Below are 12021 nucleotides of genomic sequence, written 5' to 3'. Positions count from 1 at the left end.
TCCAATCAAAATTAAACTCGAAAACTGGGGTGATATTATGATTAAGTACTTACAAAACACTTAATTGGCTTTAAGAATCACTTAGATATCTACACAATTGTAGATGAGTAAGATATTATTCATATCCAAATTGTAGTGTCAACTTAACAGTCATAATAATAATAATATCAATTCAAAATTCCTTCAATTGAAGAATGAGTAAATAATGATAAGTATTGGAGTATAAAAGAACTATTATTCAGCAGGTAAGAAATAATATTAGTCTATACTATAATAGTGATGGACATTGAAAGCATATTAATTATAAAAAGTCAGACATAAAGATATGATGTTTGATTTTATAAAATATCCAAAATGGTGGAATCTACAGAAACAAAATTGGTTGCTATTTCCCAGTAGTTAGCAGTTGGGAGGAGTGCAGAGGGATTTAAGGGCTGTGGTTTTCCTTTGAGGATAATGAAGATGTTCTAAGTAACTGAGAAGACATGTTCCCAGCTCCATAAATATATAACAAATCAAAACATTTTCAATTTGAAGTTCTGATTTATCAAGTAGAAAAATCATATCTTCCTAAAGCTTTTACTAGGATGATGTTCAAGCAAACACTTCTAAGATATTTTGATACTATTTTCCCTAGAACAAATTGAAAATGTCAAGGGCAATGTTTCTAAGAAAGCATGTTATACAATTGAACATCTGTAGAATGTTCTTTATATAATATCTCCCAAGCAACATTCTACATCTATGCAATTCCCCAGGAAAGTATATATAAAATGTCCCCATAGGTCTTTTATTATCTTGGGGTGTAGCACAGATACTACTGTATTTTAAGGTGCTAAGTAAATCAGAGAATTAGAAAATGGAAAGATGGACTTTGCATTTTTAAATGTATGAGTAGTTTTCAGAGATTTTTTTCTCTTAAATTTTATTTATTTACTTTATGTTGTGGAGTGGGTTTTATGGACAGTGTTGAGGTCCAAGCAAATAAGTAAAGGTCAGAAAAGATCATCTATGAATTAGTTATTTTCTTCTGCGTTGTGGGTCCTGGGATCAAACTCAGGTCTTCAGATTTGAAAGCAGGCAACTTTACTTGTTGAGGCATCTCTCTGTTTTCATAATTTTAATAGTAATATTAATGAAAACCTTGAAGCAAAATACATTGCCTATTACAATTGGCAGTCATAAAAATATCTGGACAATTATTAAAGAGGCAGAGAGAAAAAGCTCAGAAGAGATTATTTTCTTAAAGCTAGGAACAATTCAAGTACAGGCAAAATATATCCATTTGGTAATACATTATGTAAGATACAGGAGCCTGGCAGAATTGTACAAGTTGAACACTTGAGAAACAAGTGTAGATATGTCAATCCTGATACCATTAGACAGAAACATACAAAGGAAAACATTTCAAAATAGGCTGTTTTATTGGAATTAGTCTTAGCACTCTTCTCTAAGGAATCCTTGAGGCATTCCCAAAAGCCTCATCACTTAATGACATTACCACACCAAGAAAAGAAATACCTTGATCTCCTGATTGTGAAACACCAAAATAAAAATAAAATAGAGCTATGACTGCAAGAGAATGCAGACATTCTCCAATAATATTGAGATATGTATATCTGCATTAAGAGTCAAATGTATGTCTGCCAAGTCATTATCAAAAGCATATGATTGTCAGAAATATTCTGTTCTCGAAAAGAATTAACTTTCTGATCTGTCAGAGCTCTGGCCTGGGAAGATGAGTTTAAATATGGCTGACTTCCTGCAGGTGTTTAAGAGGAAAACACATAGATCAGAAGACAGCTCTCTGTGTGGCCCTAGAGATAACTCATTAGAATCCACATTTGATACCCTTTCCCCTATTTTCTACCTCTAATCTGGCTACTTTTGAGCATATTCAATTCTGTAATGCATTTTAATTTCTTATGCTACTAAAACACACTCTCTCTCCATATATATATATATATATATATATATATATATATATATATATGAGTTCAACAGCTCCTAATTCAGCCTCTGTATGCAACATTACTATTAAAATCATGTTTCATTTTTACTGAGAATTCCAGGGAAAATCTTGTCAGTTATATCTTTTAATTCATTACACTAAAACCCTATTCTATAGCATTTTTTATAAATTTGCACAGTAAGACATTGGTAACAAACTCAGCTATTTTAGGATCACTGCTTTGGAAGATAAATGCACTTGCAACTCTCATATTGATAAATATAGGCAAGAATAGCTCCAATTTGGACATTTTTAACTATATGCCAGTACAATAATAAATTCTATTTATTATGGTATTAGTGGTATTTAGAGATTTAAAAAATAACTTTAAAAGGTTTTCAAATTCAAGAAAGTTGCTTTTAAAGTTATTTATACACTGTCTTTAATTTTGTGTCTACTCTGCTAAATTGAGGGATGCTTGTATTTTGAGACTATATTACTTTTGAATGTGAGAGTGTGTTGCCAGAGAAATTCATATTTAAGTCACCAAGTTGAGTAAAATGGTCACTCTCACCAATGCGAGAAGATATACAACTGTTGAGGAAGCGCCCTCCAATAGAAAAAAAGGCAGGGGAAGAATATGCTTTCCTTCTGAATTGAACAAACAACTTATCCTGCTATTAGATACAGCCTCAGTTCTCCTAGTTCTGGACAGTTGGATAAGATCTGTTCTATCAGCTGCTACCATGCAAGGTAGTCAGTAAAAAATAAAGCCTTGGGATAACATTGAAGTACAACAAGGGTTTTCCTGGTTCTCCCTTGTGCACCTATCTCATTGTGTGACTTCATATAGTGTCTGACATTCATACAGTAATTCCTGATGAATATATAAAATCAATTTTATAAATGACCTTAGAAGAGTACTTGGCCATGCACGTCAGTACATCAGATATGGTATCCTCTTCAACCTCCAAATTCTAAAAGTCATATAAAACACTGTAGGAAAAAAACAAATCAAATAACAGTATTGTTGGTATGGTGAAGTTGGGGAGCACTTATACCAAAGGGAAGTACGAAATATGAATTAAACTCTTAAACCAAAACTTACAAATTTGTTTTGAAAGAACTCTGAAGATTTTTATTAAAATAAGTCATTATTATATTTTAAAACTTCTCCCTTTTTGTACAAGTTGGTACTTTTTAGAAAACAACACAATGTTTAATGCTATTTTGAGATTGTGTGCCTTGTGCATAATTAGCATAAGAAAACTGCCTACAACATGCTATGGCAATTTTCTTAAACTAATGTACTCAATAATCTAAATAGAAAATAGTCAGGTCTCTGAGCTCCTTTCTCTTTACCAGGAAGAATAAGTGTCAATGGCTTTGAAGGATTAGTTTCTGTCTACAGTACAAATTACAACTATAACCAGAGATGAAGCAATTCTTTTTTGAATGAAAGAGCAATTTGAATATTGAATTCAATAAAACAACCGACAGCAGGACTCTGTTCTAAATTTGAAGGTTTTGTTCTCCTAGAGTGAATAACTAACAATATTTAAGGAGCCATTGGTGATTAGACTTGGATTTCAAAATTAACATAACTCATAGGAACATACAAATATATAAATGAAAAGTCAAATAAAATGGAATATTGTATGAAGAGTAAGAAGCCAAAGGTTATTGAAATTAAAATTTACTCTCCAAAGATTCTAAAAAAAAAAACTCTTAATTTTTATTTCCCCAAATAAATTTGAATGACAAATGATACCACATAGCAATGCTATCTGCAATCAATATTATAAATATTACATACAATATAATTTAAGATTCTTAAATATCCACAACTTACTTCTTATAGAATATATTTATTTTCTCATGAATTCCAGGCTCACATATATTCTGCCTACTTACAATGTCAATTTTACTGTCTGATATAGCTTAAAGATATGTCCAAACAGAATCTTTGATTTTCAATCCTCCCAATTATACCTCTCCTGAAAGTCTAATCATCTTTGCAGAGAAGAACCACATTCTTTCATTCGCACAGATGAAAACGTTTCTAGAACCAAATTATTCAATTTTCAACCCTTGTTACTACCATGATCTAAGACCTTGTTATTTACCAATTACATTATTATAACATCATTCTAATGGACTGTACAGCATTATCTTTCATGTATCAGCAGTCTCTCAATCCAATACTCATTGCAATAATTAATTAATTTATATTGTATATGGTAATACTTATATAATTATGAAATAAATGCTTATTATATAAACCAAGTAATACTTTTCACCATATTCAAGATTCTCCTCTACCTTGTGTGTGTGTGTCTGTCTCTCTATTACTAGGTTTTACAGTATTCTTCAAAGATTCCGGTATAAATTGTTATGACTTCTTTCAACTCATCTATTCTTTCTAATACTCTTCATCCAAATGTCTTTAAGACATATTCTCTAACTTCCTTCATTTTTTGATATTACCTAAACAATCAAATCTGTTCTTACCACTATATTTAGGATATATTAGAATATCTGTTGAGAATGTCATTAACTAATCAAGAATAGAAAAAGAAAAAAAAGGAGTATAAAAATATTCATAAAATTAGCATATAGTGAATAGCTAGAGAGCATAATAATCAATGAAATCATGTCTAAAGAGATCAAATATTTATGAGACAGTGTGGCTGTATCTCCTTTCATTCTACTACCTTTGCCTGGTAGGACTAAAGTCGATCCTTGATAAAAATTGCAATTTACCGTACCAGTCATGGTGATTTCAAATTCCTTACTTCCTTGATTGGTGACATTTCATTTATTTGTATTATATTCAGTTGTGAATATCTGACTGTTCTTATGTGAATGTGTGCATGTAGATGTGTATTGCAGTGGAGGCCATCAGATGCCCTTAAGGTATAATAGTTGGCAACAGGCAATTGTGTGCCACTGGACATGGGTGCTAGTGTATAAACTTGGGTCACTAGAAAAAAAGCACATGTTGTTAATTTTTGATCCATATCTCCAGCTCCACTCCTTTGAATTTTGATATAATTTTATTGATTCTGTTTATTTCAAAACTATAGTCTTATAATTATTTTATTTATGTTTGTTTTTATACAAAAGGAGTCACAGAGGCCAGAAAGATGACTTTGTGGGTAAAAAAGCTGGCTGTACAAGTCTGATGACCTGAGTTCCATCCATGAATTCTAACTATTGAAACATCTAAGTATTGAAAGTTGTTCTCTAAACTCCACATGTACTACAACACAAACACACCTTCCCAATATTAAAAAACAAAAATTGAAAAGACCGAAAGCTATCATAATACATGTGGTTTTAGACTTGATAAAAATTTGTACTATATTTCTGGAATGTTTTATCTATTACTGCTGTTTATTGTTTAAACCATGTTTGATATTGTCTGTGTTCTTGGTTTTAGACAACCATCTGCCTATGATGTGAATTCTACTCTAATTCACTTATGAAAAATGCTAATTCTGCTTAACGCTCTTTTTATACACACTACCTGCTTCTGTTATCTCATATACTCAGGACTATTAGTTCTGCAATTTATCAGAAATTTGATGCATTCTACATTTTAAGCTGGTGCCACAGAGTCTTATCCCTCCTGATTGCTTATCTTATGTATATACTATTGCCTTTTCTTTCAAAGGAATCTCTTAAAAGCTTCCATAGACAGTATTATATCTTCCTATTAGGTATATACCTCTACTACTGAGCCACTGCAGAATCGGACCCCATCTCCTGTCACATCCATATTTGATTTGTAGGTCCCAGAAACTTGGCTTGAGATTGAATGGATAGCAAAAAGTCTATCTGTGTGTGGCTAAGCTTCTGAACATATCTACCTGAAATCTGAAAAGCAATTTTTCAAGTCAACTGGTATAACATTTGGTTCTTATTTTAGTTACTAAATATTGTTTACACTATAAATCAGTTATATTGTTTCCTAGGAAATTTATTGAGAGTATAAAATAACCTATTTACCAATGACCTTTGGAATATAACCTGTTTATGAGTTGAGGATTCTAGATGGTGCATCTCAAAGCTAAATGCAAATAGTTTTTCATTATCTGCTGTTATGGATCATCTGCCTCATTGCTTCTCTTCATTAGCACAGATAATAGAGACCTAACTGAATTGCTGCTTTCAAGCATGCTCACTAGTTTTTCTTTTTCCTGTGTGACACAAGTTTCCTTGGGTCTCTAAACATCATTTTTAACTTTCTGTTTAGTTCCTGTCTTTGAATTTTTTAAAAGGGCTTAATGTTACTGGAGACCTTCATACTATGCCAGAAAAGAGTGAAGCTAGTTAACGTTTGCTCTGTCATTGAGAAGATATTTACTAAAACCTAAGGGTATCAGGGGAGTACATAGAAACAGAGTATGATTTTCGAAAGTGTGTTAACTGTATGCTGACAGAGCATCACATAGAAAGCACTCGTGGTGGTGTATCTACTCAACAAGCAAGCTGGGCAGACCTGCTCAAACCTCTGAGGTCCGGGAATTCCATCTGGAGGCAGTGAAGACACAGCATCAGAGGCTTATCAATTTGCTCTTCCCCCCACTCCTCTTCTAATATCTCAACGCACATAATCAGCTTGAAGAAGCTAATGAAGAGTCAGCGCCCCTATTCCCTGGGCTTGGGGACTAAGGTGGTAAATGTTGGGCTGTCTTTCTAGGGAAAAGTAGTGGTTTTGAGGGACTAGAGAGGATTAGCTAGGGTTTATTGCATAGCCATAACCTATTAGTAGAAATCTGTATAATTAGTATCAAGATGAAGATATAAATTCTTAATTTACTTTGATTACAAATTTTAAGGTTTTCATTGGTACAAGCTTCTTATTGATATAAGAGTGAGGTGAATATTGTTACTCTCATAGACACTGTACCAGTATAACACATTTAGGAATACAAGGCTTAGACCCAGTCCTTCTTTAACTTTTTATAACTAATTTAAGATGGTCAGCCTGTGAGTTAAGGGACTATAGAAAATTCATGGCTTGGAGTTTATTGTTAGGGTGTTTTCTATGTTTTATTTAGAAATAGCTGAGTGGAGTTAACAGGCAACAGTCCAGATTACCTTACATAGATAGTTGGTTTTCAAAACATCAGAAATCCACAGAATTGACATGACAAACATTTCTGTGTTAATGTTCATTTTGATTAGAGACCTATCTGCTCCTGACAGCTTTCTATATTGAATTCTAAGAAGAAATTGAGCATCTTTGGAGTTACTCCATTTGTGGTGAGACAGCCACTAGACAAGAATTGCCTCTTTCCTTTTACAGACAAATTACTGTCCAGAAAAGGACACACTTGCAGAATAGTCGACTGATTATATCTGCCTAGACAGAGTAATCAGCCCTTAATAATTCTGCAGCAGTAAGGTCTGTCAGATGATCCTGGGCCAGAAGGCGGAAGAACAGGTACTCCAACGTTTTGTAGTAGAGGGAGTGTCCGGTGTTCAGAGGTCTCTATAAATTGGCTAAGTTTTAGAAGCTATGCTTTGTGCTTCGCACAATTATAGTTAACTCAGTCATTCTGGATTTCTGACTGGGTTGAAAACTTACAGCCTCATAGCCAATCCTGGCTATTTACCTTGAGAGAAAAGATTTGAGTGGATGGTTGTCAGCTGACAGTCATCCTAAAGCCAGGTTCAGAACCAAATGTTTTAGTTAGGATAGATGACAGAGGTTCTGGTTAGTCAACAAAATGATGGACTGGGTATTAGGACTATCTTGTACCTCACTGGTATAAATCAGCATAATTACCTTCTAATTGTATTTTGAGAGAAAAGTTTCATTTTAACAGGAATGGTGATATGTAGGAGGAGCTAAGGTGGGAGGAGTACTGATAGGAAGAGAAGGAGTAAGAAGAGGAGAAGAAGGAGAGGAGAAGCTAGGTGATGAGAGAGAGAAAGAGGGGGTAGACAGGGGGCATAGGATAGGGGTTTTCTAAGGGGGGGAATGGGGAAAGGGGATAGCATCTGAAGTGTAAATAAAATATCTAATAAAAAATGGAAAAAATAAGACTAAAAAAAAAAAAGAAAGCACTCGTGGAGGTATCAGAATCATGTGCATAGATGGGTCATTCAGTAATGAACCTTACATTCTCTAAAGGAGAATGGTAATAAATATTTTAAAGAGCAGAACATACAAGGTAGTATATAAACCTCTTCATGACATAGTGAGTGCATAAATCATGGTGAGAGATACTTTTAATCATAATGACTGGGAAGTCTTGAGTGAGAAAGAGGTACTTAGAATGAGACAGCACCAATCCTGGCAAGAGTTAGACAAAAGATCTCCAGTGTACTGGCTAGTTTTGTGTGTCAACTTGACACAAGCTAGAGTTGTCATGGAGAAAGGAACCTCCCTTGAAAAAATAACTCCATGAGATCAAACTGTAAGGCATTTTCTCAATTAGTAATCAAGGGGGAGGGGCCATTGTGTCTTCTGCCAACTCTTGTCTGGTAGTCCTGGGTTCTAAAAGAAAGCAAGCTGAGAAAGCCAGGGGAAACAAGCCAGTAAGTAACATCCCTCCATGGCCTCTGCATCAGCTTCTGGTTCCTGACCTGCTTGAGTTCCAGTCCTGACTTCTTTGGTGATGAACAGCAATGTGGAAATGTAAGCTGAATAAGCCCTTCCCTCCCTAACTTTCTTCTTGGTCATGGTGTTTTGTGCAGGAATAGAAACCCTGACTAAGATGTCCAGTTAAAGAATAACAAGCAGGAATGGTCTAGGGACATAGTTTCTATTCTAGAAGAAGAAAAAATAAGGACAAATTGGTTTTAACTGAGGAAATTCCTTTATTCTTGTCCCCCATATTTAACTATAAATAATCACAATAATTTATAGTAAAATGATGTTGCATAGCAATTTTCTCTGAGGTTAAATTTTTCCAATTGGATAGAAGCTCACAGAAGCCAGGATGTTTACAGGGTATAACAAGATGTCCTAAAGAAGGTGAAATCTCCATAAGTAGATTAACATAGGATGTATCTCAAACCAGCTTCAGAAATTACCTGAAACAGGTCACAATTTTCCTCGCTTGTGAGATCTTATAAGCAGTAAGAACTGCTGAGTGACATTCAATCAGAATTACCTAGAAGCCTTTCAAGCAATCCCAGCAGTCTACAGTAGTAAAGACTGTCAGACAAGTTGAGCTGCTTGCAAGAGGCTCAATCAAACCGAGCTAACTGGAAAGGACACTTTATAACCTGCTTACAGGTTGTGCAGCGTAAGTCTATAAACCATTTTTCACGTAGGCTTTGGTGATATAGCTACCTATCTCTGAGTCATTTTTGCTTATGTAAATAACCCCTCATTCATATTCCTATTTGTAACCTCAATTCTACAAGTAGAAATTTACAAGATTCGTAACCTCATTCTACAAGTAGGACCTTGGTCATATTATTACTTTGGTCTGTCATCAGTCCTCTATCTAAGGTGAATATACATTTATTCACATCATGCCACAAAGGACACTGCACAACAAATAAATGTGAAAAAATTAAATGGTGAGAAAAACAGAAAGTCCCACATAAGATCCAATGTTGTACGTATTTAACTAGGAACAGACTATGTAAATAGAAAAATAAAGTTTTGCCTTTAAAGGTGAGACAACTTAGAAATTTTTATTAGTATTATGTGGGGAGCTGACAGAAGGCGGCTATCATCCTTGCAGCCATCTTGAGCCATATACTCTGACAAGAGATTTGTTTACAATAGCCTACAACAGCTGAGCACACTCTGATAACATCTTGTTTTAGATACACAGGATTTTCCCTTGGGTGTTTGAGACTTAAAGGTATGATTTAGAGATAAGACCTAAGGGCATGACTTAAAGACATGGCTTAGAAGTGAGACAAATAAAAGGTGATAGGCACACAGAAGAAATTAGTAGGCACTTGAGACTCGAGACAGGCAACTAGGATTAGACACTTATACTTGAGACTTGAACTTGGAAGAAGAACTTGGAATTGGGAAAGAGACTAGCAACTTAGAACCAGGATTAGGACTTAAGACTTGGTGTTAGGAACTAGGAACTTGGAGAGAAGAAGAGAGACTGAAGAATAAATGGGAATGAATTACACTCTGTCTGGTCTCCATTACTCATATCCATACTCACTCTCTTTCTCTTGCTGAACCCCAACTCATGGACCGGAGCAGCTTGGGGCACTGCAATCTCTAACAACTTTGCCCCCAAGGCTTTTGGCCGTGTGGGTTCCAACATTTGACAGAGCAGTCCATGACATTTTGGCCCCAAGCATGGGGCAGATCGGTTCTCAATAGTAATATAATAATAGTTAATCTTATTTTGCCAAAAATCCTTCAATGCATTATTTTAAATGGCATTTAGTCCTTAAGCCTTCTCTATAGGAAGATATCATAAACATATATTTTATTAGGTTATCAGTACAGAAAGAATTAGAAGCTTGTCAAGGTCAAGTGAATACTATGGGAATGCACCAGGACCCAAGTCCATGCAATCTGGTTTCTATAGTTCATGAAGCAGAATGAGTTGCAGTAAATGGCAAGAATGAACAGTCAAAGTTCACACTTCTTTTATAATTTTAATTGTTTTTATTTATTCACATTCTAAATGTTGCCACCTTCCTGGACCACTTTCCAACAGTTCTTTACCCTATCCACCCTCCCATTTGCCTCTAAAAGGGTGCTCCCTCAACCCCTTCACTTCTGTCACCAACCTCCTATTCCTTCTAACATTACCTGCATCCCCTTTACCTGGGGCACCAAGTCTATACAGGATTAGGTGCATCATTTCCCACTGAGGCCAGAAAAGGCAGTCCTCTACTACATATGTGCCAGGGTCCACAGACCAGCCCATGTATGCTCTTTGGTTGGTAGTTTAGTCTCTGGGAGCTCTCTGAGGCCTGGATTTGTTGATACTCTTGGTCTTTTTATGGGGTTATCATCCCCTTCAACTTTTTCAATCCTTCACCTAACTCTTCAATAGGGTCCCAAACATCAACCCAATGCTTGGTTGTAAGTATCTACATCTATCTTAGCAGGGATGCCATTCAGTGTGCCTTTGAGCCAATTGCATTAGCAGATAGTAGAGGCTCTTCGTTTTCTATATAAAATAAGATTTCACCATATGATTTGCTTTGGCCAATGAGATATCATGAAATATGACATAAGGATAGTAGAGAACATTGGTTTTCAATGGAAATGTGCCTCATTTGTTCCTTATGAGAACATTATGAACAAGGTGAACTAGCAGGCTATGATGAATGGGATATGCTCACATAACTCTCTTATCCTGGAAGCAACCATTTGACAACAGGACATATCAGCAATAGAATGGCCAAATTTTCTTTCTTGTATTGGTTCCTGACCACTAATGTGAAAGTCAACTAATCCAGCACAGGATAGAACACAATGAGGTCAGCCCAGTTGATATCAGCCAAATAGCCATGGAAGTGATAGCAACACATGTTGCCATAGCACAGCAATGTGTTCGAACAGATTGCTACGTGATGAAAATGAACTGACTTGCAGGCCAAAATATAAAATACCTCCTGTGGTCAGAGGCATTGTTGGGGGCATTCTGTCATCTTTTTTTCCCTCTAAAGTGCCTATGTCTTTCTGTATCCAAGTTAAAGTAAGAAGCTGACTCAAGTGTGTGACTCTCAGAACTGTCATTCTATTGGTCAATCATTTCTTTATCCTAAGAAGCTTACTACCTAAATCCAAGACTTAGAGTAAATCATGGTTAATGAGTATAGATTGTTGTCCAATCAAATCAGTTTATTTCTTCTGAAATTGAAATTACAATGTAACACACACACACACACACACACACACACACACACAAACACACACACACACAGAAAACAATGTATGACTATTGATGTCAGGATTAAAGTTAGGCTGGTTTTACAAATGCTTTGGAATGCAAAATTCATTATATGATCCTTTGACCAAAGAAAATATGTTATTAATACTGTCCAAGAAAAATGGTAGTAATTAAAAACAAGTCAGCCATCTCTGACAGTAAAGTAAATAAGAAATATCTAGC

This window comes from Arvicanthis niloticus, chromosome 10, assembly GCF_011762505.2.
Source record: "Arvicanthis niloticus isolate mArvNil1 chromosome 10, mArvNil1.pat.X, whole genome shotgun sequence".
In the NCBI taxonomy this organism is placed as follows: domain Eukaryota; kingdom Metazoa; phylum Chordata; class Mammalia; order Rodentia; family Muridae; genus Arvicanthis; species Arvicanthis niloticus.
The sequence above is the reverse complement of the archived record's forward strand: the minus strand, read 5'-3'. Positions refer to the sequence as shown.